This window comes from Sus scrofa, chromosome 17 (assembly GCF_000003025.6).
Source record: "Sus scrofa isolate TJ Tabasco breed Duroc chromosome 17, Sscrofa11.1, whole genome shotgun sequence".
In the NCBI taxonomy this organism is placed as follows: Eukaryota; Metazoa; Chordata; class Mammalia; order Artiodactyla; family Suidae; genus Sus; species Sus scrofa.
Window position 1 is genome coordinate 11588387 of NC_010459.5, and position 27271 is coordinate 11615657.

The following is a 27271-nucleotide window of genomic DNA, read 5'->3' on the forward strand; positions in this document are numbered from 1 at the left end:
AGGATCGAACCCACAACCTCATGATTCCTAGTCGGACCTGTTTCCACTGTGCCACGATGGGAACTCTCCCACAGAGCCTTTTTACATACGTTCTTGTGTGACACTCCTGCATCCTGTGGTGAAGACAGAGCTGATTTTATTATACTTTCCTAATGGATGAGGAAAGTTAAGGGCCAGGAAAGTCTAGCAATTGACCCAAGGTGACATCACGAAATCCAACTTTTCTAGCTCCTAATCAGTACATTTCCTACTATACCACAATGCCTCAGACTGCAGGAGTGGGGAGGGGGTGGGGGAGGGATGAGGAGATGAATTCTTACTCATTAGTATAAATTCTTTTTTTTTTTTTTCTTTTTTATGGCTGCACCTACAGCATATGGAAGTTCCCAGGCTAGGGGTCAAATCAGAGCTACAGCTGCCAGCCTACACCACAGCCACAGCATTGCCAGATCCTTAATCCACTGATTGAGGCTAGGGATCAAACGCGCATCATCATGGATGCTAGTTGGGTTTGTAACCCACTGAGCACAATGGGAACTCCTTAATATGAATTCTTATACACAGTGGAAAGTGGGAGGGCATGGAAACAGTAGTGGCTGAAATTCTATGTCTACTTATTAGCTGTGTGAACCTGGGTATAATACTTAACCTCACTAAGTTCCCATCCTGTCTCACTGGTAACGAATCTGACTAGGATTCATGAGGATGTGGGTTTAATTCCTGGCCTCACTCAGTGGTTAAGGATCTGGCATTGCTGTGAGCTATGGTGTAGGTGGCAGACATGGCTCGGATCCTGCATTGCCCTGGCTGTGGTGTAGGCCAGCAGCTGTAGACCTGATTCGACCCCTAGTCTGGGAACTTCCATATGCCACAGGTGCAGCCCTAAAAAGCAAAATAAATAAATAGATAGATAATAACCTGTAGGGTGGCTAGGATTAAATAAAACGATGTGTGTCTTATACATGGCACATAAAAAGCATTCATTAAGGAAAATATTAGTGACAAGATCAGGTCTACATTGGTGGGGGAGAAAAGAAACCCAGTATGTGTAAAGCAGCTGCGGGAAAGGCAATGGTTCTCCCTGATCTGATCTCTTAAGGGGCCACAATGGGAACCAGGAGAAGAGAAACAGTCTCATCTTCCGTGAATTTCCACCATCCATTCATTCTTACCATTGAAACTGCCTGCAACTCAGAACATTCTTCCCATTTCTTCCGGGGAAGCAGCAATGGAATTATTTCTTGGTTACTGAAAGAAATGGAAGAATTTCAGTGTCAGGTGGCAGACTGAGTGCATAAATGTATAAGATCTGCATTAAAATCCTAATAAATAATATCTTTAGGAGTTCCCACTGTGGCTCAGTGGGTTAAGAACCTGACTAGTATCCATGAGGATGCAGGTTCAATCCCTGGCCTTGCTTAGTGGTTCAAGGATCTGGCCTGACTGTGGCTATGGCATAGGCCGGCACCTGCAGCTCTGATTCCAACCCCTGGCCTGGGAACTTCCATATGCCTGTATGCCACATGTGTGGCCCTAAAAAGAAAAAAAATGGCAATAATGTCTTTAAAACTTTAACAATAGAAGTTCCCTGGTGGCACAGTGGGTTAAGGATCCAGTGTTGTTACTGCAGTGGCTCAGGTTGCCGCTGTGGCACAGGTTCAATACCTGGCCCAAGAATTTCCCCATGCTGCAGGCATGGCCAAAAAAATAAATAAATAACAAAAACCTTGAACAATAAAGAGACTAGGAAGGGGTGTCATCAACAAAGTAGGGAGTTTAAGAAAGTTCTGAAAAACAAAAAGTGTGTAGCAGGCTCAGTGATGAAGCAGATGCTCTGGAAACTAGAATATGGGTTGGGACTGCACTGCAGGCTTTGGGGTGACAGTGAACCTCAGAGGGGCCTGAAGAGCCTTCAGATCCCACAGGGGGCGTGAAGTGAGGCTGAACCCAGGGGTAGTTAGAAACCTAGATATGAAAATCACTCCTCCCCCATAATTCTCCTCTACTTTTCTATACATGGCACCTTAAAACCAGGTGTTTAACCCCCAAACACAGAAAAAAAAATTTTTTTTTTTTCTAAAGACCTTAAAAGTACTCTCCAAGGAGAACTAAAGTAGCTGGAGCAGCATCACCGATCCAAGTAAAACCCTCCTCTTCTGAGCTCCCTGCAGAGCGATGGCCTCTATTGTGTCTGTCTGCCTCACCTAAGGCAATGTGCATCCAGAAGAAAATTGTCACCTCAGGAGTTCCCACAGTGGCTCGGTGGCTAACGAATCTGACTAGGAACCATGAGGTTGCAGGTTCAATCACTGGCTTGTTCAGTGGGTTGAGGATCTGGCATTGCTGTGAGCAGTGGTGTAGGTCACAGACGCGGCTCGGATCCCACCTTGCTGTGGCTCTGGCATAGGCTGTTCGCTACAGCTCTGATTAGACCCCTAGCCTGCGAACCTCCATATGTCGCGGGAGCGGCCCAAGAAATGGCAAAAAAGAAGAAAAGAAAAGAAAATTGTCACCTCAGTACCCAGTACTCCCAGTGAATCTGGGATTTCTTCATTTCCAAATTAAGCAGATGCTCCAAGCTCATCAGACATTTGAGTCAAACCTGCAAAGTGGGAGAGAAAGAACAAGTAAACACAGGGAAAAACTAACCCTAGAAGAGATAGAACTCATTAATCAAACAGAAGATAACACTTTAAATAATTGGTACTACCATAGAGATATGAGTTAAAACATATGAAACAAGGAAGGAGTACTGTGAAAAAAAAACATAAAATTAGAGCTCTTGGAAATAAAAAAAAGTTCGATGTCCCCATTGTGGCTCAGCGGGTTAAAGACCCAATGCCTTTATGAGGATGGGAATTTGACCCTGGCCTCGTTCAGTGGTTTAAGGATCTGGCATTGCCCACAAGCTTTGGCATAGTTCACAGATTCGGCTCAGATCTGGTCTTGCCATGGCTGTGGTGTAGACTGCAGCTGTAGCTCCTATTCAACCGCTGGCCCAGGAATTTCCATATACTGCAGGTGTGGCCATACAAAAAAGAAAAACTTTGCTGAAATTACAAATTCAACAGAAGGGTAGGAAGACAGAAATCTCTTAAAAAATAAACCAAAATGACAATGTGCAGAAAACTCAACTCCCAAATAAGAGTCATAGAGGTTTAATCTGGGAGGCCAGACATATAACTAGTTGGTTTCTCAGAAACTGAGGATGAAGAAAGCAGAAAGAGTGAGTTTATCCAAAAAATAAGTTTCAGAAGCTCTAGGGAAAGAGCCAACCAAAAAGATAAGTGAAAAAAGAGCCATACCAGAAATCTCACTGTGAAATTTAAGACCTCCAGAATTTTTTTTTTTTTTAATTCTAAAAAGGCTCCAGAGAGCAAAACAGGAAGGAAGAAATCTATAAGACAGTCCACCAGAGTGATAGAATTTATTCAGAGGGGCGAGTCTGCAGAAAATTTACTTCCCACTCACTCCTTTACTGGAAACACCAGGGAAGGTTTTCTGGTCAAGTGAAGAGTAGGGTCTAAGATACAGGGGCTGTGAGCCAGGGGAGTACTGATGGTTGCTATGTATCAGGCCCAAAAATCGACCAGGTCCAGATCAGATAATGGGGGTCCTGGAGGGAGGTTCCGGGGAGAAGAAGGGTACAACTATTTATTTATTTATTTATACAATTTTTTATTATAGTTGATTTACAATGTTCTGTCAATTTCTGCTGTATAGCAATGTGCTCCAGTTATACATACATACACATACATATATATTCTTTTCCCCATATTATCTTCATGTTCCATCACAAGTGATTGGATATAGTTCCCTGTGCTGTACAGGACCTCTTTGCTTCTTCACTCTAAATGCAATAGTTCGCATCTACTAACCCCAAACTCTCAGTCCATCCCACTCCCTCCCCCTACCTACAACCATTTATTTAGACCGAGTAGGATGAGTCACTCAGAAAAAAATTAAAGATATAACAAACGCATTGGCTCCAAGAAAGTAACCAGAAACTCCAGGAAAAACAAAAAGCTGTATGAGAAAACCTCAGTCTAAAAAAAAACCCCAAAGTTTCAAAAAGAAAAATGGACTCTTTACCAAGCAATGGCTAACATGAGTAAGAACCTGGAAGAGGAGTTCCCATTGTGGCGCAGGAGAAACGAATCCAACTAGCATCCATGAGGATGTAGGTTTGATTCCTGTCCTCGCTCAGTGGGTTGAGGATCCAGCATTGCTGTGAGCTGAGATGTAGGTCATAGACACAGCTCAACTCCCACTTTGCTGTGGCTGTGGTGTAGCCTGGGAGCTGTAGCTCCAATTTGACCTCTAGCCTGGGAAATTCTATATGTCGAGGGTACAACCCTAAAGAAAGCAAGAAAAAAAGAACATGGAAGAGTAGGGATCTGGTCAAGAAGACATATTAACACATCTGTTTCTTCTTATAACAATGAAAGGGTAATTAGAAACTCACGGAACAAAGCATAAGAAAGACATTTTCCAAACACAAGGCAAACTGCACTGGACACTTCCATATGTTGCAACCATTAAAAAAAAAAAAAAAAAAAATGAGCCACCCAACAACTGTCGAACTGGAATACGAACCATATTCACTGGAGGCATTTTTTTCCAATGACAATTTCAGCTCTTCCAAGTTTACGGTTCTTTTCAGTTTTGCTACTTCTTTTTGCATTAATTTTGGTCATTTATGTAAAAATCATTTATTTTCTCTGGCTTTTCAAATACATCAATATTAATTTGTAGAAGTCCTTCTCATATTTGTTACATCTTCTGCATCTAAGTTTGTCTCATATCAATATTCAGTGTAATAGATTTATTTTTCTTAATTGTACTTGCTAGAGGTGTGTCTTTTATTGTTTTGTATTGTTTTCAGAGAAACAGCTTTTGGATTGATTTAATTTTATGACTTTTTCCTTTTAAAATTCATCTATTTTAGCTCTTATCTTTACAAATTTCTTCCTTATGCTTCCCTTAGACTAAAAACATGGTTTTTTTGTGTTTGTTTGGTTTTGGTTTTTGCTTTTTAGGGCCATACCTGCAGCATATGGAGGTTCCCAGGCTAGGGATGAATTGGAGCTACAGCTGCTGGCCACAGCTACAGCCACAGCAACGGAGGATCCGAGTGCAGTCTTCGACCTATACCACAGCAGTGCTGGATCCCCAACCCACTGAGTGAGGCCAGGGATTGAACCCCTCCTCATAGATACTAGTCGGATTCACTTCCGAGGCACCACCACAACAACTCCCTCTAAAAACATGGGTTTTTAAAAAAAATATATATATATATATTTCTTTAATTCTAAATGCTTGAGAATTCTGATTTATTTAACTTTTTTTTTTTTTTTTTTTTTTTTTGTCTTTTTTGCTATTTCTAGGGCCGCTCCCTCAGCATATGTAGGTTCCCAGGCTAGGGGCTGAATCAGAGCTGTAGCCACAGGCCTAAGCCAGAGCCACAGCAATGCGGGATCCGAGCCGCGAGAGCCACAGCAATGCGGGATCCGAGCCGCGTCTGCAACCTACACCACAGCTCACGGCAACGCCGGATCGTTAACCCACTGAGCAAGGGCAGGGATTGAACCCACAACCTCATGGTTCCTAGTCGGATTCGTTAACCACTGCGCCACGACGGGAACTCCTGATTTATTTAACTTTACCTGATTAATAATGAAGTCATAACGAGAACTACTGTATAGCACAGGAAAATCCACTCAATAGTTTGTAATAACCTCTACGGGAAAAAAGAATGGATACATTTATATGTATGACTGATTCCCTTTTTTATACACCTGAGACTAATACACATTTTAAGTCAACTATTCTCCGATAAAATTAAATTTAAAAAATAATGAAGCTGAAGTCATTTCAAGTAATGAATTTTCTTATATACAGTTTGGCCTTATTCCATAATTGGAGTGTGTTAAATGTTTCTTGACTATTTTTAAGTAAAACTTTCAATTGCTTAAATTATTGTATTGTGACAACAAACATGGCCTAACATAATTTTGGCTTTTTAAGATTAAATGGAGTTTTAATTTCTGATTAATAGATGATTGGCTTCTGTGAGTACATTAGGAGACTCTTCTGGCACTATCTGGCCAAACGAACCCCTTTCTTTGAGAATTATCGTCTTTCTCCCCAGGGTGGGTTTTTGTAATTATGTGACCTTGCTTTCCACTCCCATTCCACACCTGTCCTGCCTCTCCAACAGCTGAATGAACACAACCCAGGCTGAGCCAAACAAGTTTTTTTTTCTTTTTAGGCGCACCTGGGGCATATGGAGGTTCCCAGGCTAAGGGTCGAATTGGAGCTGTGGCGACCAGCCTACACCACAGCCACAGCAACTTGGGATCTAGGCTGTGTCTTCGAACTACACTACATTTCATGGAAACACTGGATCCTTAATCCACTGAGAAGGCCAGGGATCGAACCGTGTCCTCACGGACACTAGTCAGGTTTGTTACCGCTGAGCCACGATGGGAACTCCTCTTTGTTCTGTTAGAACAGCTGCAGCTCAGATTTGATCCTTGGCTTGGGAACTTCCATATGCCATGGGTTGGCTGAAAAAGAGAAAAAGGAAATTCAAATCACCTGCACCCAGAGTCAGTGCCAGTCGAGTGCCCAGCATCCACATCAGTCCACACCAGTGGAAATCTGCCTCTGCCATAGGCACCCTCACCTATGACCATAAGGGGGAGAGATGCCTGGCCCCTGCCACAGGTGTGCTCTGCCACCCTCTGGCTCCAGTATGACAATTTCTAGAATATATCCTCACTCCCTCCCCACAAGAACCATAGACCCAAATGTGACTTGGATACCCCTTGAGGCAGTGAGGGTGGAACCCTTTTACTAGGAGTATGGGGGGAGAAGGGTGGAGAAGGGGCAGAGAGCTAAGCCTGCAGAGATTTTGAGGAGAAGCAGCTACAAAAGGCTTGAGTTCCCTTCGTGGCTCAGCAGTTAAAAAACCCGACTAGGATTCATGAGGATGTGGGTTTGACACCTGGCCTCGCTCAGTGGGTTAAGGATCTGGAGTTGCTGTGAGCTATGGTGTAGGTTGCAGACAAGGCTCAGATCCTGAGTTGCTAAGATCTGGAGTTGCAATGGCTGTGGTGTTAGGCTGGCAGCTATAGCTCCAATTTGACCTCTAGCCTGGGGACTTCCATATGCTGAATCTGACCTTAAAAAAAAAAAAAAAAAAAAAGAAAAAGGAAATACAAAAGACTTTAGGGAATTCCCATCGTGGCGCAGTGGTTAACGAATCTGACTAGGAACCATGAGGTTTAGGATTCGATCCCTGGCTTTGCTCAGTGGGTTAAGGATCTGGCATTGCCATGAGCTGTGGTGTAGGTCGCAGACGCAGCTGGGATCTCGTGTTGCTGTGGCTCTGGCGTAGCAGATCCGACCGATTAGACCCCTAGCCTGGGAACCTCCGTATGCAACCGGAAGCGGCCCTAGAAAAGGCGGAAAAAAAAAAAAAAAAAAAAAAAGACTTTAGCAGAGTCGCTGCACCCCAGGCAGAAGCTGGTCACCTACCACAGTCAGCGAAGGAGGCCCTTGGGCCTCAGCCTCAGGCTCAGCGCCTTGAGTGAAATGTACCAACAAAGTGACAAATTCCAGACCGAAGTTGCTTGGCTGGAAACAAAACAAACCAAGCCAAATATTTGAAAATGCTGAAATCCAGTCTAATAATCACACCAAACTGCAACAACTGTGTTCTGTACTTTGCTCTCACCTCTACTGCTGTGGGTTAAGCCCTATGAGCTGGAGCCTGGCCATTGCAGCGGGGTGTTTGGAGGACCCTGAACTAGGAGGAAACCCAAACTCTTGAGCCGAGCTGGGTGTTTCCCTCCAGGCAGGCTGCTATCCCAGTGTAGCAGCCTCCCTTAGCAAACTAATCTGGATGACAGGCTTGAGATGCAGCATCAGTGGATGCAGTTGCCATGGAAACCTCCCTAGTCTGTTTTCCCTCTCCATAACCTAAGGCTAAGATGTTTTAGTGGGAAGCAGAGCTGAAACCACTCTTTTGGTCAAAACACAACAACAACCTGATGTCTAGCACACAAACTGTATCTAGTCACTTATGATAGAACATGATGGAAGACAATGTGAGAAAAAGAAAGTATGTATATACATGCATGATTGGGTCCCTTTACTGTATAGTAGAAATTGACAGAACACTGTAAATCAACTATAATAAAAACAAAACAAAACAAAACAAAACAAAAAAAAAAACAAGAAGACAAGGGAGTTCCTAGGTGGCTCAGTGCATTAAGGATCCATGTTGTAACTGCTGTGATCTGGATCGCTGCTGTGGCAAGGGTTCAATCCCTGGCCCGGGAACTTCTGTATGCTATGGGTGCAGCCAGCAAAAAAAAAAAACGAAAAAATGAGACAAGAAGCTGTGGTCCAACTCCAACTGTTGAGCCAACTGACAAAGTTATTCACTGAGCTGCCTGCCCCAGCATGACAAGATGCTAGCCTCTGTACTGGATTTTGGCAAGTCAAGTGACTAGAAAATAACATTGTCAGGCAGCCTACTAAGGCTCTGTGGAGTTATGTCACCAGCACAAGAACAGTCTATTAAGTGAGGGCCTGGGATTGACTGAACACTTCACCTCTCTTTTAGCACATCTATCTGAGGATGAGAACCACACAGAGGCAGAGCCCAAGGCCAGAGAGATAAATTAAGACAGCATACGTATCCCCCCAACTCAGCCATGACAGCAGCAACTTCCATCTGTTCTGACACTTCCATTTCTTGCTTAAGACACTGTAAATTTGGGAGTTCCCATTGCGGTGCAGCTGAAACAAATCCGACTAGTATCCATGAGGATGTGCATTTGATCCCTGGCCTCGCTCAGTGGGTTAAGGATCCAGAGTTGCTGTGAGCTGTGGTGTAGGTCACAGACTCAGCTCTGATCTAGCGTTGCTGTGGCTGTGGCCAGCAGCTGTAGCTCCAATTTGACCCCTAGCCTGGGAACTTCCATATGCCATGGGTGCAGCCCTAAAAAGCAAAAACAAACAAACGAACAAACAAACAAACCAAAACCCCGACACTTTAAGTTGGATTTCCATTGTAGGGGAACCAAAAAGTTCTGACTAATACAAGTGGCATAAATGTTGGAGAGTAAAAGTTTCACTAGTTACATTAACTCTCCGGAAAATCCAGAGGATCAGCTGAAAACTTATTCAAGCAAATAAAGAGTAAGGATGATTTTTTTTTTTAGTAAGTGGAATTGGATGTTAGATCCCTACCTCATACCAAAATAAATTTAAGATAAAATATGTAATTAAAGCATAAAAGAAATAGAAGAAAACCCAGACACATTTTTATGTGATTTAGAAACAGAAAAAGGCTTTCTTTTTTTTTTTTTTTTTTGGATTTTTGCTATTTTCTCAGGCCGCTCCTGCAGCATATGGAGGTTCCCAGGCTAGGGGTCGAATCGGAGCTGTAGCCACCGGCCTACGCCAGAGCTACAGCAATGCGGGATCCAAGCAGCACCTGCAACCTACAACACAGCTCACGGCAACGCCAGATCGTTAACCCACTGAGCAAGGGCAGGGATCGAACCCGCAACCTCAAGGTTCCTAGTCGGATTCATTAACCACTGAGCAACGACGGGAACTCCAGAAAAAGGCTTTCTTAGCATTCAAGCAAAAGCAGAAAACAACGGACTTGTCCAAATTAACTCTTCTGTTTTAATAACACTGCAGCACAGAATGAGGGAGTTCCCTGGTGGCTCAGTGGGTTAGGATCTGGCCTTGTCACTGCTGTGGCTCGGGTCACTGCTGTGTTGCATGTTCCATCCCTGGCCCAGGAATTTTCACATGCTGAAGGCATAGCCAAAAATAAAAAAAGTAAAGCACAGAATGATGAACCCCTTAAGATAGGAAATTTGGGAGGAAGATCAGGTTTGGGGCTTCAGGGGCTATCTTTGGGAGTGGGAAAGAGGACTGATTTGATTTGGGGAGTGTTTGTAGTATTTGTGGGAACCACTCTTGTCAAAATGAACTAGAAGCTGAGGAGAGACCCCAAGGTTAGAAATGTGTTTGGGTCAATTAGCATGTAGATTGTTAAATCTATGAGAGTGGATGGGACTACCCAGGAGTGAGAAAGGAAGTGATCTCCAGAACCTGGCAGGACATTGACATTTAAAACCCAGGAGAGGGAGTTCCCGTCGTGGCGCAGTGGTTAACGAATCCGACTAGGAACCATGAAGTCGCGGGTTCGGTCCCTGCCCTTGCTCAGTGGGTTAACGATCCGGTGTTGCCGTGAACTGTGTTGTAGGTTGCAGACGCAGCTTGGATCCCGCGTTGCTGTGGCTCTGGCGTAGGCCAGTGGCTACAGCTCCGATTCGACCCCTGGCCTGGGAACCTCCATATGCCACGGAAGCGGCCCAAGAGATAGCAACAACAACAACCAACAACAACAAAAGACAAAAAGACAAAAACAAACAAACAAAACCCAGGAGAACTCTTAAGTCCTTCAGGGCAGGAGCTGCTCCAGGTTGGAGTTATCTGTGTGGTTCTGATAATACTTAACACTGTGCCAGGTACACACGGAATATTATACACACACCCTTTTGATCATTTCCATTTGTTTATTTTAAAAATTCTATTTATTTATTTTTGCTTTTTATGGCCATACCTGCAGCATATGGAACTTCCCAGGTGAGGGGTGGAATTGGAGCAGCAGATGCAGGCCTAAGCCACAGCCACAGCCACAGCCACAGCAATGTGGGGTCCAAGCTCCACCTGTGACACGTGCCACATCTTGCAGTAACGCTGGACCCTTAACCCACTGAGCAAGGCCAGGGATCGAACCTGCGTTTCATAGATACTATGTCAGGTTCTTAACCCAATGAGACACGATGGGAACTTTCACACACACTTTTGATTGTTTCCATTTGTTCATTTTTTAAAATTTTATTTATTTTGTCCACACCTGGGGCATATAAAGTTCCTGGGCCAGGGATCAAACCTGTGCCACTGCAGTGACAAGGTCAGATCTTTAACCCACTAAGCCACAGTGGGAGCTCCTATTTTCTTTAGGCAAAAAAAAAAAAAAAAAAAAAAAAAAGCCTCTGGGAGTTCCTGCTGTGGCATAGTGGGTTATGAACCCTACTAGTATCCATGAGGATGCAGGTCTGATCCCTGGCCTTGCTCAGTGGGTTAAGGATCCATGTTGCCAGTGAGTTGTGGTGTAGGTCACAGACATGACTGGGATCCCACGTTGCTGTGGCTGTGGTGTAGGCCTGCAGCTGCAGCTCCAATGTGACCCCTAGCCTGGGAACTTCCATATGCTGCAGCGCGGCCCTGAAAACCAAAAAAAAAAGAAAAAAAGAAAATCCAACCGTAGTGCCTTGGGGAGGTCTGGGTTCTCTCTCGTGCCTGGAGCAGTGGGTTAAAAATCCAGCATTGCTGCAGCTGAGATATAGGTCACAGCTGCAGCTTGGATTCAATCCCTGGCCCAGCAAATTTCATAAAATAAATAAGCCTCTGTTTCAACTCCCTTTTTCAATTGACACAATATTTTAGAGATTGTGTCATGTAAATCAAGAGCTTTTTCATTCTTTTTAATGATTGCACAGTATTTTAATTTACAGATGACAATAATTTGTTTAACCAGACACTTGGTGACAGCTACAAAGGTTCTTTACAGTATTTTGCTTTAACAATGCTGGGATAGGAAACTCTGACCACAGGTCATTCAGTGGTGATGGTTTTGAAATGTGTCACCTTGATTAGGCTGAACCAGGGGCTTCACAGTCTGCTGTCACATACATTTCCTGTGAGGGTGGACCATGGGGGATATTTTTGTCACATGAGATTTGAAGACAGAAGTGAAGATGTAGCTGCTGGTTTTTATCTCAGAAGGTGAGAGCAGGACCATAAGGTGCTTTTGAGGCTCACAGAACTTGTTGCTTATTTGTTGGTGACCTCCTTGGAGTGGTACAGAGGGCTGTACATGCTCTAAACTTAGAATAAATTCTGCTATCCAACTATGACAAAGGAGGCAAGAATATACAACGGAGAAAAGACAGCCTGTTCAATAAGTGGTACTGAAAAAACTGGACAGCTGCATGGAAAAGAATGAAATTAGAACACTCTCTAACACCATACACAAAAATAAACTCAAAATGGATTAAAGACCTAGATATAAGACCAGACACTATAAAACTCTTAGAGGGAAACATAGGCCAAACACTTTCTGACATAAACCACAGCAACATCTTCTCAGATCCACCTCTTAGAGTAATGAAAATAAAAACAAAAATAAACAAATGGGACCTAATTAAACTTAAAAGTTTCTGCACAGCAAAGGAAACCCTTAACAAAACAAAAAGACAACCCACAGAATGGAGAAAATATTTGTAAATGAATTGACTGACAAGGGATTAATCTCCAAAATTTATAAACACCACAGTGAACCACAACTGGAACTCCTTAGTGGTAAATCTTATTTATTGTTTTCTTCCAGTTTTATTGGGATATAAATGAGGCGCACACTGGATAAGTTTAAGGTGTGCAGTATAACTGTTTGAATCATGTATATCTTGCAATGATTACCACACAAGTTTAATGAACATCCATCATCTCATATAGATACAAAAGAAAAAAAATTATTTTCCTTCTGATGAGAACTCTTGGGATTTACTCTCTCCACAACTTTCATAGACAACAAACAACAGTGCTAATTATATTAGTCATGCTGCACATTACACCCTGGTACTTATTTATCTTCTAAGTGGGAGTCTGCACCTTTGGACAGTTCTCATCCAATTCCCTCTCCCCTTACCCCTGCCTTTGGTACCCAGAAGTCTGATCCCCTTTTCTATGAGTTTGTTTTCTGAAGTATAATTGACCTACAGTACCATGTCGTTCCTGGCATACAACGTCGTGATTGGGTATTTCTATGCATTTCAAAGGGATCCCAAGTCTGGTTACCATCTGTCACCACACAAAGATATTACATAATTATTGACTATATTCCCCATGTTGTACATTTCATACCCTTGACTCCGTTATTTTTTTTGTTGTTGTTTTCTTTTTGTCTTTTTAGGGCTGCACCCAGCTAGGGGTCAAATCGGAGCTGTAGCTGTCAGTCTACATCACAGCCACAGCAACACCAGATATGAGTCATGTCCGTGAGCTACACCTCAGCTCACAGCAACAGCGGATCCTTAACCCACTGAGTGGGGCCAGGGACCGAACCCACATCCTCATGGATACTAGTTGGGTTTGTTACAGATGAGCCACGATGGGAACTCCTCTTTTATTTTGTAACTGAAGTGTGTACCTCTTAATCTCCCTCACCTGTTTCTTTCCTCCTTCATCCTCCTCTTCTTTGCAACCACCTGTTTCTTCTCTGTATCTAATGCTATCTCTATTTTGCTTGTTCATTTGTTTTGCTTCACAGATTCCACATATAGATAAAATCGTAACTGTCTTTTTCTTTCTCTTTTGTTTTGTTTTGGCTGTGCTTTAGGCATGCAGAAGTTCCCAGGTCATGGATAGAACCTGGGCCATCGATAGACCGAGCCACAGCAGTGACAACACTGGATCCTTAACCCACTGAGCCATTAGAGAACTTCTGTCTTTTCATACAAAGTTTAGGCTCAACTTGTCAATTGGCAATTTTTTTGTTTGTTTTTTAGGGCTGCACCTAAGGCATCTGGAAGTTCCCAGGCTAAGGAGCTATATTTGTTTTTTGTTTGTTTGTTTGTTTGTCTTTTTAGGGCCACAGGTGTGGCATACAGAAGTTTCCAGCTAGGGGTCAAATCAGAGCTAGAGCTGTTGGCCTATGCCATAGCCACAGCAATGCCAGATCCAAGCTATGTCTGTAACCTACACCACAGCACATGGCAATGCTGGAGCCCAGACACACTGAGCAAGGCCAGGGATTGAACCCGCATCCTCATGGATACTAGTCAGATTGGTTTCCACTGAGCCACAACGGGACCTCCTCAACTTCTTAAATTTTAACACTCATTTAAAAAGTTTAATTGGGGAGTTCCCATTGTGGCTCAGTGGAAATTAATTTGACTAATATCCATTAGGATGTGGGTTCAATCCCTGGCCTTGCTCAGTGGGTTAAGGATCTGGGATTGCTGTGAGCTGTGGTGTAGTTTAAAGAAAAGGCTCAGATCTTGAGTTGCTGTGGCTGTGGCCTAGGCTGGCAGCTACAACTCCAATTCGACCTGTAGCCTCGGAAATTCCGTATGCCATGGGTGAACCCTAAAAAGCAAAAAAATTTAAAAAGTAAAAAATAAACAAATAAATAAAAAGTTTATTGAACTTAGGTTAAATTTATAGATAGGCTTAGGGAGACTTGATATCTTTACATTGAGTCTTCCCAACTATCAGTTTTTGTGTTCAAAAGTAATTTTAAATTTTTTCTTTAAATTTTTCTTTGTAAAGGCTGCACATTTATTAGTAAGTTTATTTCTAGCTATTTTATGTTTTTGTGATTACTGTTGAAATGTCTGTCTTTTCTTCCACTATACTTTGCAACTGCCTATAATTTATACATTTTTTTCTCTGTTGGGCTCTTAGGCAGGACCCACCTGAAGTGTTGCAGGCCAGTTATTGCTTTTTTTTCCCCTTGATAAGTTTCTTCGGCAGCCTTGAGAACAGTAAGTTAGTACTGCAGTGTTCTTGCAAATTTCTCCCTTAGCCACTCTTAGTCTCAGAATTCTTTAGCAAGGTCACAGATTGTGTCCCTCTCTGCTGGTATTTTAGTCAAATCAAGGTTTTTTTTATGCTTTTTTTTTTTTTTTTTCCTGCAGGCCAAAAAGTGCAGACATTTTTTGGTTAAAACTGGAGCTTGATCTCATCAAGTCTCCAAACCGAGCACTCCAGATGCAGGCAAGCAGGGCTGTGATCTGTTCCAAGGGCCTCAAGGGTGTGGATGTTAGTACATCTATAGAAAAGGCTAAGGCCATATTTTCACGTCCTCTTGGGAGCTGATACAACTCACTCTTCTTGCAGCATATTATTGCATCAGAAATGGTCAGAACAGCAAGGGGTTTTTGAGATCAGACATCTAGTCTAAAGCTTTCATTGTACAGACAAAGAAGACCAAGGTGAAGAAACTGAAGTTAAAAAGTGATATTTAAGGGAGTTCTGACAGTGGTGCAATGGAATTGGTGGCATCTTAGGAGCATTGGGACACAGTCCAAAGGCCAGTGGGGTGGCCAAAAAAATGTAAAAAAAGCAAGCAAGAAAGAAAAAGTGATGAATTAAACGTTCCTGTTGTGGCTCAGCAGGTGTGGGTTCAATCCCTGGCCTCGCTCAGTGGGTTAAGGGTCCGGCATTGCCATGAGCTGTGGTGTAGATCACAGACATGGCTCAGATCTAGCAATTCAGTGGCTATGGCATAGGCCAGCAGCTCTAGCTCTGATTGACCCCTAGCCTGGAAACCTCATGGTTCCTAGTTGGATTTGTTTCCACTGTGCCATGATGGGAACTCCCTAAACCACAAATTTCAAAATAACACATGGGTCAAAGAAGAAATTTCAAGAGAAATTTCAAATTTTTGAACTAAATGAAAATAAAACATTAAAAATTTAAGAAATAGTGGGAAAGCAGTGCTTAGAAGTAAATTTATAGTATTGAATGCATATATTAGAAAAGAAGAGTGGTTCCCATTGTGGCTCAGTGGCACCCAATCCAACTAGTAACCATGAGGTTGCAGGTTCGATCCCTGGCCATACTTAGTGGGTTGAGGATCCAGTGTTGCTGTGAGCTGTGGTGTAGGTCATAGACACAGCTCAGATCTTGCATTGCTGTGGCTGTGGCATAGGCCAGCAGCTGTAGCTCTGATTCGACCCCTAGCCTGGGAACCTCCATATGCCATGGGTGTGGCTCTAAAAAAGAAAAAAAGAAGAAGAAAGATCTAAAATCAGTCATTTAAGCTTCTGTTAGGAAACTAGAAAAAGAAGAGCAAATTAAACCCAAGGTAAGAAGAAGAAAAGAAATAATAAAAATTAGAGCACAAATCAATGAAATTGAAAACAGGAAATCAATAGAGAATGTCAATTAAATCTGGTTCTTTGGAAAGATCAATGAAGTCAGAGTTCCTGTTGTGGCTCAGTGGTAATGAACCTGACTAGCATCCATGAAGATGTGGGTTCAATCCCTAGCCCGCTCAGTGGGTAAAGGGTCCAGCATTGCCATGAGCTGTGGTGAAGGTCACAGACATGGCTTGGATCTGATGTTATGACTGTGGCATAGGCTGGCAGCTGCAGCTACAATTCAACCCCTAGACCAGGAACTTCTATATGCTGCAGGTTTGGCCTTAAAAAGACAAATAAATAAATAAAGTTGATAAACTTCTTGTCAAGTGAACTAAGAAAAAAGAGAGGATGCAAATTACAAATGGCAGAAATGACAAGGAGGACTTTTTTTTTTTTTTTTTTTGTCTTTTTAGGACTGCATCAGTGGCATATGGAGGTTCCCAGGCTAGCAGTCTAATTGGAACTACAGCTGCTGGCCTACACCAGAGCCACAGCAACACCAGATCCGAGCTGCGTCTGCAACCTACAACAGCTCATGGCAATGCCAGATCCTTAACCCACTGAATGAGGCCAGGGATTAAACCTGAAACCTCATGGTTCCTAGTCGGGTTCATTTCCACTGTGCCATGATAGGAACTCCAAGGAGGACATTATGAAAGATCTAATGGACATAAAAAAGAAAAAAGGAATAATAAAAGGATATTATGAACAACTCCATGCTTACAAATTTGATAACCTAGATGCAATGGACCAATTCCTCAAAAGACACATTTGCTAAGATTCACAAGAAGAAATAGACTATCTGATAGGCCTATATCTATTAAGGACATCAAATCAATAATTAATGATCTTCCAAAACAGAAAGCACCAGGCACAGAGGGGTACGCTGGTGAATTCTACCAAACAGTTAATTATACTAACTGCTTACAATCTCTTTCAGAGGACAGAAGCAGAGGAAATACTTCCTAACTTATTCTATGAGGCTAGAATTACCCTAATACCAAAACCATCACATCAAGTAGGCTTAAAAAAAAAAAAAAAAAATCACAGGATCATATTAATACATGCAAGAAAACATTTAACAAAATTGGTTATCCATTCATGATTAAAAACTCTCAGTCAACTAGGAATAGAGAATTGCCTTGGCTTGATAAAGAATATATACAAAGAACCTACAGCTAACATCACACTTAATGGTGAGAAACTCAAAGTTTTACTACTAAGATCAGGAACAAAGCAAAAGCTATTCCCTCTTATCACAGCTTCTTAATATCATACTGGAAATCCTAGCTAAGCAATAAGACAAGAAAAGGAAATAAATGGTATACAGATGGGAAGGAAGAAATTAAACTGTCTTTGTTTGTAGATGACATTATCATCTATATAAACAGTATGAAAGAATCAATCAAAAAATCTTGAACCAGTAAGTTATTATAGCATATTATCAGGATAAAGGTTTACTATACAAAAGCCAATTGCTTTCCTACAAATCAGCAATGAATAAGTGGAAGTTGAAATTAAAAACATATTACCATTTCAAAAAAGAAATTTCTAAGTGTAACTCTAACAAAATATATACAAGATCTGTTTGAGGAAAACTACCTAACTCTGATGAAAGATATCAAAGATGAACTAAAACGACAGAGATATTCTTAACGTTTATGGATAGGAAAACTCAATGTTGTCAAGATATCAGTTCTTCCTAATTTGATATACAGATACAATACATCCCCAATCAATGTTCCAGCAAGTTATTTCGTGGATATTGAAAAGTGATTTTAAAGTTTATATGAAGAGACAAAAGACCTAGAAGAGCCAACTCAGTATTGAAGAAGAATAAAGTCAGACTGACACTACATTATTTCAAGATTTACTCTGAAGCTACAGTAATCAAGACAGTGTGATATTGGTAAAAGAATAAGCACATAAATCAATGGCATAGAACAAACAGCATAGAAGCAGACTCACAAAAATATAGTCAACCGATCTTTGACAAAGGAGCAGAGGCATTACAATGAAGCAAATATAGTCTCTTCCACAAATGGTGCTGGAGCAATTCACATTCACATACAAATAAATGAATCTAGATACAGACACTTCACAACTGTCACAAAAATTAAACCCAAGTGGAGCATAGCCCTAAATATATAATGCAAAGCTATAAAACTCCTAGATGATATCATAAGAGAAAACCTAATATGATCTTGGGTATGACGATGACTTTTTAGAGACAATATCAAAGACATGATTTATGAAAGAATACTTGATAAGCTGTACTTCATTACAGTTAAAAACTTCTGTCCTGTGAAAAACATTATTAAGACGAGAAGACAAGCCACAAACTGAGAGAAAATATTTGCAAAAGACACATCTTATAAAGGACAGTTCTCTGAAATACACAACGAACTCTTAAAACTCAACCATAAGAAAACAAACAACCCAGTTTAAAAACGGGCAAAAGACCTCGGCAGACACCTCACTAAAGGAGATATACAGGAGTTCCCATTGTGGCTCAGCAGAAACAAAACCAACTAGTATCCATGAGGAGGTGGGTTTGATCCCTGGCCTCAATCAGTGGGTTAAGGAACCTGTGGTGTAGGCCACAGATGAAGCTCGGATCTGGCATTGCCGTGGCTGTGGCATAGGCCAGTGGACCAATTGGACCCTTAGCCTGGGATCCTCCATATGGCATGGTGCAGCCCTTAAAAAAAAAGAAAAAGGAGATTTACAGATAGCAAGTAAGCATACAAAAAAAGATGTTCAAAATCATATGTTATTAGGGAATTGCAAATTAAAACAAGGAGGTACTGGAGTTCCAGTCGTGGCTCAGCAGAAAAGAACCCGACTAGTATCCATGAGGACTTGGGTTTGGTTCCTGGCCTCACTCAGTGGGTTAAAGATTTGGCGTTGCTGTAAGCTGTGGTGTAGGTCAAAGATGCAGCTCAGATTTGGAGTTGCTGTGGTTGTGGTGTAAGCCAGCAGCTAGAGCTCGGATCCAAGCCTCATCTGGGAACTTCCATATGCCTCAGGTGTGACCCTAAAAAGGACCCCCCCAAAAATGAGATACTACTACAAACCTGTTATAGTGGCCAGAATCCAAAAGAAATGAAATGCTGGCAAAGATGTTGAGTCTTGTCCATGGCTGGTGGGAATGCAAAATGGTATGGCCACTTTGGAAGACAGTTTGGTTGTTTCTTACAAAGCTAAACATATCCTTACTACATAAGCCAACAGTGGCACTCCTTGGTATTACCCTCATGAAGTGAAGACCTATCCACATGAAAACCTTCAGTGGTTGTTTACAGCAGCTTTATCCATTAAGTGCTGAAATGCAGAAGCAACCAAGTTGTCCTTCAATAGATGAATGGATAAATAAACTGGTACATCCAGACAATGGAGTACTGTTCAGTGTTAAAAAGAAATAAGGAGCCGTCGTGGCGGGTACGATCGCAGGAACATGAGGGGGGGCCTGCCTGAGTAACGACGTGTTGGTGAGCTGTGGTGGCTGCAGACACACTGGATGTGTGGCTTGGTGTAGGGTGGCTACAGTCGATCAAACTGAACTATATGTGGAGCCAAAAATACAAAACAACAAAAAGACAAAAAAAAAAAAAAAAAAAAAAAAAAAGAAATAAGCCGTCGAGCCATGCAAAGACATGCAGGAAACTTAATGCATATCATATTCCAAAATGAAAGAAGCCAATCTGAAAAGGCTACCTACTGTATGATTCCAACTATATGACAGTCTGGAAAAGACAAAACTATGGAGGCAGGGAAAAGATGAGTAGTTGCCAGGAGTGAGGTTGCGGGGGGTTGTCAAGGAATGAATTAGTAGAGCATAGAGGATTTTTAGGGCAGTGAAACTATTCTGAATGATGTTACAATGGTGGATACATGACACTTGCTTTTATCAAAATCCATACAACAGTTCCCTTTGTGGCTCAGTGGTAACAAACCTGACTAGTATCATGAGGATGTGAGTCTGATCCCTGGCCTCGATTAAGGATCAGGCATTGCCATGAGCTGTGGTGTAGGTTGCAGATAAGGCTCAGATCTGGCGTTGCTGTGGCTATGGCTGGCAGCTGCAGCTCTGATTCAACCCCTAGCCTGGGAACTTCCATATGCCACACGTGTGGCCTTAAAAAAAAGCCAAACAACAACAACAACAACAAAAAAACCCATACAACGTACAGCACCGAGAGTAAACCCTCTGGACTTTGGGTGATAATGACACATAGTTTCATCAACTGTAACAGATGAACCACTCTAGTTCCAGAGATAGCTAGTTGGGAGGCTGAGTATATGTGCACATGGGGTATATGGAAATTGTCTGTAATTTCTGCTCAAGCTTGCTGTGGACCTAAAAGACCTAAAATTGCTGTAAAAAATAAAGTCTAGTAATTAAAAGAAAGGGGATTATGATGGCAATTATGTTGTAGTACCTCCTGGAGACTAGACACTCAGCATTTACAGAAGGAACTAAATATTTTAAATGTAAGTGTGATGAGCCTTCTAAAAGCCAGAAGTTATTTCTTATGGAATTCCTTCAGAAATGAGAAAGACCTCCCAAACAGCTTACAGGAAGTTATCTTACTATGTTGGCTGAAGAAGTGCACACGGTTGCTGAAAGTCTTAAAAAACCTTCACAGTTGACGATGCTGAATGAAGTCAGTGCCACTTTCCAAAGGCACGGTAACTTGTTGCATTAAAGTCTGGACTAGAGTGATAAATGAGTTAATCTCATCTGGGGACAATCCACAGATGTGGTTGGCTTGGCTATATTGCATGTTTTGATCCATCATCAGCCCTGAATGATGAAACCCGAAGATCTTTGCAGGGGAACACCTGGTAATGAACACCAAGAGCTGAATAACTTTTTCTGACAACAAACATGTTGCCTGGCAAGAAACACAAGGTGTTGAATAACTTTCCTGAGGCTTATGGCTTATCCTGGAACAGGTCTGTTGACATTTGCACCGGTGATACAAAAGCCAAGGTGAGGAAAATTGCTGGCACCTTAGCATGAATTGAGGCAGTGGCATTAAATTGCACTGTCTCTGTATTCCTCACCAGGCAGTTTAAAAAAAAAAGCAACAACCAGTTTCACTTAGGAAAGTCCTTGATAAACCTGGAAAGGTTGTTAATTTCATTAGATCTCAACTCCTTGAATACACATTGTGTTAAAAATTCTCCCTGGAGTTCCCATCGTGGCGCAGTGGTTAACAAATCCAACTAGGAACCATGAGGTTTCGGGTTCGATCCCTGGCCATACTCAGTGGGTTAAGAATCTGGTGTTGCCATGAGCTGTGGTGTAGGTCACAGACGCAGCTGGGATCTCGAGTTGCTGTGCCTCTAGCCTAGGCCAGCGGCTGCAGCTCCGATTCAACCCCTAGCCTGGGAACCTCCATACGCCTCGGGAGCAGCCCAAGAAATGGCAAAAAGACAAAAGAAAAAAAAAATTCTCCTGATAAAACTGGGAGCATTTGCGTTGTGGACTGTTTCAGTTGTGAGCTAAACAAGCTACTTTTGTTTTCGTTTTGTCTTTTCAGGGCTATACTCTCAGTCTATGGAAGTGCTCCTCTGTTCCTAGTTTACTGAGAATTTTTAATCATGAGTGGGTAACTGATTTTATTAAATATTTTCTTGCATGTATTAATACACCTTGTTTTTTTTTGTTTTTGTTTTTAGCCTATTTGATGCGATGGTTTTGGTATTAGGGTAATTCTAGCCTCATAGAATAGTTAGGAAGTATTTCCTCTGCTTCTGTCCTCTGAAAGAGATTGTAAGCAGTTAGTGTAATTAACTGTTTGGTAGAATTCACCAGCATACCCCTCTGTGCCTGGTGCTTTCTGTTTTGGAAGATCATTAATTATTGATTTGATGTCCTTAATAGATATAGGCCTATCAGATAGTCTATTTCTTCTTGTGAGTCCTAGCAGATGTGTCTTTTGAGGAACTGGTCCATTTCATCTAGGTTATCAAATCTGTGAGCATAGAGTTGTTCATAATATCTTCTCATTATTCCTTTTTTTAATGTCCATGAGATCTTTAATAAGTCCTCCATTTCTGCCATTTGTAATTTGCATCCTCTCTTTTTCTTAGTTAACGTGACAAGAAGTTTATCAACTTTATTTATTTGTCTTCTTATGGCCAAACCTGCAGCATATAGAAGTTCCTGGGCTAGGGGTTGAACTGTAGCTGCAGCTGCCAGCCTACACCATAGCCACAGCAACACAGGACCTGAGCCGCATCTGCAACCTACACCACAACCCACGGCAATGCTGGATCCTCAACCCAGTGAGCAGGCCAGGGATGGAACCCAAGTCCTCATGGATACTAGTCAGGTTTGTTACCGCTGCACCACGACAGGAATTTTTTTGTCATGCAACTCATTTTTTGGAAAGAAAACAGATAGACAAATCACGATTTTTCAGGCTTGGGTATTTGGCTGACATTGTGTTAGAAACAAACAGAGTAAGCCCTTCATTTCAAGGAAAACAACTGCCTTTTTTTTCTTTCTTGTCAATGATAAGACAGAACTTTCAGGGGAAAATTAGGATACTGTAACATTTGAATTCACCACCATGAGTTTGACAGCTTCCCATGACTTTCCTGATAGGATAGGTGATGGCATTAATGAACTCTTTTGTATGTTTGAAATACGTCAACACTTAGAAGATCTGCATAATTCAATAACTGATATTTTACAAATGAAAAAAATGTGTGATGTTATAAAATATTCATGAATAAAATATCCATTCAAAATGTCAAACAGACCAGTGGATTTTATATAACAGAGTATGAAAGGTTCATTATTATGCTTATTGCTCCCACATTGCCAGTAACCTTTAAATACTATTACAGGTCGAGTTTTGACATAGCATCAAAGAATATGGGAGTTCCCATCATGGCTCAGTGGAAATGAATCTGACCAGTAACCATGACATTTCACGTTTGATCCCTGGCCTCAGTTCAATGGGTTAAGGATTTGGTGTTGCCATGAACTGTGGTGTATATCACAGACACGGTTGGATCCCGTGTTGCTGTGGCTCTGGCGTAGGCCAGTGGCTACAGCTCCATTCAACCCCTAGCCTGGGAACTCCATAGGCTGCAGGTGGGGCCATAAAAAGAAAAAAAAAGAAAATGAAAAAGAAATGTCATTTGTATTACTATGTAATGATTTTTTAAAAATGAATAACACATACCAAAGATTTGATAATCACTGTGCTAATATATTCCTCTGCACCCTACATATCACATATCGACCAATCCAATAAAATTAGTCATGATTACTCAAGGCTGTTGGACTTGCCTAAGCTCTCCTCACTTATTCACACTGGTTCTCATTCTGGCTCCAGCTCAGGCCAATTCCAATCTTTTGGCCCAATTTTCTACAGCCCAATTCTGAACATACCTGTGGAGCCAATCCCCACTTCCTCCCTCTAACAAGACCCCCTGCTTTGTCTCTCCCTTCTCCACGTGACCTTGACCTTAGAGCAGCTTAGGGCTCCCTCCAGCCCCAAAGGGAAACCTTAATTTTCTCTAACCCAGTCATGGTGCTGTCATTCCCTTTGCTGAATTATTGGTTTAAGCATGGTTGTGAGACCATGAGATGTCAGAAGTCTACTGAGGACCCTGGGAAGGATTTCCTCAGCCTTTTTTTTTTTTTTTTTCCCCCGTGCTATGGCCACACCCAAGGCATATGGAAGTTCTCCAGCTAGGGTTCAAATTGATTGGAGCCGCAGCTGAGGCCTACACCAAGCCATGGCAACAGCGGATCTGAGCTGCATCTGCAACTTTGCTGCAGGATTGAACCCCCATCCTCACAGAAACAACACTGGCTCCTTAACCCGCCAGCCACAACGGAACTCCTCCTCAGTCTTAAAATGGGACACAAGACAGGGTGGATTCCCTCTTTCTACCTGGAAGTTGTTGCTGATACTCAGAGTCTGGAACCCCTGCAGCCATTTGGGGCCCACAAGGAGAATCAGCCTAGTGAACAAGCCAGTGTGTGGAAGATGGCAGAGCATAAAGACAGAGGCAGCTTGTGGCGCAGTGGAAATGAATCCGACTAGGAACCATTAGGTTGTGGGTTCGATCCCTGGCCTTGCTCAGTGGGTTAAGGATCTGGCGTTGCCATGAACTGTGTTGTAGGTCACAGATGTAGCTTGGATCCCACGTTGCTATGGCTGTGGTGTAGGCTGGCAGCTGTGTTCATGACCCTTAGCCTGGAAACCTCCATGTGCTTCGGTGTGGCCCTAAAAAGAAAAAAAAAAAAAAAAAAAAAAAAACCCAACAAAAAACCCCCCGAAACTAGAAAACAATACTGTTTATGGAGTTCCCATCATGGTGCAGTGGAAACAAATCCAACTAGGATCCATGAGGTTGCAGGTTCGATCCCTGGCCTTGCTCAGTGGGTTAAGGATCCGGCGTTGTCGTGAGCTGTGGTGTAGCTGCAGATGCAGCTCGGATCCCGCGTTGCTGTGGCTCTGGCATAGACCGGCGGCTACAGCTCCGATTAGACCCTTAGCCTGGGAACCTCCATGTGCCTCAGGTGAGGCCTAAAAGACAAAAAAAAAAAGACAGAGGCAATTTGGCCTATGATGATATTGTCCTATAAACTAACCCTGCTGCTGCCCAGTCTCCAGAGTTATTAGGCAACTAATATATTTCCTATGGTTTAAGCCATGTTAGTGAGGTTTACCTTTAGTTTCAGCTGAAAATTCCAAACCCCTCTGGAGATGCATGCAAGACATTTTTCCTTGACCCTGCACACTCCCATTGGCTCTTCATTCTCTGGTTTCCTTGGGTGAGAAGGACCTATAGCAAATCAAAGGCCCAGGCTTTAGATCCGGACTGCCCAGGCCCACAGCTGGCCACACCCTAGCTAGTGAGACCATGATAGAATGTGCTGGGCCTCAGTTTCCTCCCCTGTGACAGGTGGCTAATGAGAGTGCTCCATGTCAGGAGTTTATGGTGAGTCTTAAAGGAGCTCATCTTTTTTTTTTCTTTTAAATTATGGCTGCACAAATGAACCTTTCCACAGAAAAGAAAATCATGGACTTGGAGAACAGACTTGTGGTAGCCAAGGGGGTGGGGGGGGAGGGGGGATAGACTGGGAATTTGGGGTTGATAAATGTAAACTCTTGCCTTTGGAATGGATAGGTAAGGAGATCCTGCTGTATAGCACTGGGAACTATATCTAGTTACTTATGATGGAGCATGATAATGTGAGAAAAAGAATGTATATGTGGGAGTTCCGTCGTGGCGCAGTGGTTAACGAATCCGACTAGGAACCATGAGGTGGGGTTCAGTCCCTGCCCTTGCTCGGTGGGTTAATGATCCGGCGTTGCCGTGAGCTGTGGTGTAGGTTGCAGACGCGACTCGGATCCCGCGTTGCTGTGGCTCTGGCGTAGGCCGGTGGCTACAGCTCCGATTCAACCCCTAGCCTGGGAACCTCCATATGCCGCGGGAGCGGCCCAAGAAATAGCAACAACAACAAAAACAACAACAAAAGACAAAAAGACAAAAAAAAAAAAAAAAAAAAAAAAGAATGTATATGTGTATGTGTGACTGCATCACCTTGCTGTACAGTAGAAAATTGACAGAATACTGTAAACCAGTTATAATGGAAAAAATAAAAATCATTTAAAATAAAAATAAATAAAAATCAAAAAAAAATAAACTATGACCACACCCACAGCATACGGAAGTTACCAAGCCAGGGGATGAATCCGGGCTACAGCTGCAACCTACTCCACAGATGTGGCAATTCTGGATCCTTTAACCCACTGCACTGGGCTAGGTATCTAACCACACCTCCACAGTAAGCCAAGCTACAACAACTGGATTCTTAACCCACTGTGCCACAGCAGGAACTCCAAGGAGCTAATACTTTTAAAGCATTTGGAACAGTTTTCACTTTCTCAAAACCCACCAAAGAAGGATTCAGACAAGGTGAACTTTCAGTGAATGGCACAAATTTAGGCTGGTAAATTTTCTTAGATCAAAATATAAGGTTGTACTATATGAAGTTACCAGTAACCCAATATTACTGACTTACAAAAACAGCAATTTCACGTGGTTCAATCACCCACCCCCGGACACTGTGTTCCAGAGCTGTGAAAGAAAGCTCTCGTCTTTCTGAAAAGAAGACCAGCTCCAAAAGCAGGTCCACAAAGAACAGGACACCGGCGGTTAAACTAGGGGCTGCCGCAGAGTCCAGTTTTTTACAAGCAGGCAGCAGAAGCCAAAAATCAAAACAAGCAGTTGAGAGTATGTGTACGTAATTTCAAAACGGTAAAGTGCTGTCTAAAGTATTACAAATAAATTACTGTCATATAAGCAATCATCCACGAAAAAGATGTATTTTATTTTATTATTATTTTTTGCCCTTTTTAAGGGCCACACCTGAGACATATGGAAGTTCTCAGGCTAGGGGTCAAATCAGAGCTACAGCTGCCAGTCTACACCACAGCCACAGCAACACCAGATTGAGCCACATCTGTGACCCACACCACAGCTCACAGCAACGCTGGATCCCCAATCCACTGAGCAAGGCCAGTGATCGAACACGCATCCTCGTGGACACCAGCAGGATTCATTTCCGCTGCACCACAAAGGAAACTCCAAAAGATGTATTTTAATAATAATACATTGGACATTTCAGTTTCTCACTTGAAAAGACCAAAATGCAAAGGAATTCAACGGCAGCACCATAGGCACTGTGACTTTTATACATGTCATGAGCCTGGGTGGGTGAGTCACGTGGCCCAGAATAAAAGCTGGTTTCTTAAGCTTTTGAGAGTTTGATCATTCAGGTGTCTTTTTTCACTAAATTGGTTTAAATTTAGAGGATAATTCCATAAGAAAAGTGCGGCCTTTTGACACCCTCCCCACGGGACAATAACACACCGGCTGCCAGCTAAAATGAACTTGAGTTTCTCAAAACAACAGGCTGTTGGCAAATGCGCTGCTGAACCACTTACCGCCACGCTCAGCAAGGCCAAGCGCTGGAAACACCCCCATCGGAGTTGTGCCTGGTTTCGTAAGCGGAAGCGTCCCAAATTGGAGCTAGATGGGCTGCCCAGAAAAAGAATGCAGTAGCCTCAGGGTCCCCCACAGTGTCTTTCCTCTTAGGACAGCAGAGCAGACACCACCACGTTTCCAGCAACGCCGCCCCCTTTGCGTTTTCCAGGGAGAGACCAGGCTCCCAGGTGTGCCTTCCACCAGGAAGCGAAGCC

General features: G+C 42.5%; 1 long non-coding RNA gene across 1 annotated transcript; it reads right to left on the reverse strand.

Moving 5' to 3' along the window:
- On the reverse strand, nucleotides 851–27271 carry LOC110257418. The gene is made up of 4 exons (XR_002339984.1): nucleotides 27017–27271; nucleotides 24733–24848; nucleotides 2514–2602; nucleotides 851–1248 (listed from the first exon to the last, which is right to left on the reverse strand). It is a non-coding gene; the product is annotated as an uncharacterized LOC110257418 (long non-coding RNA).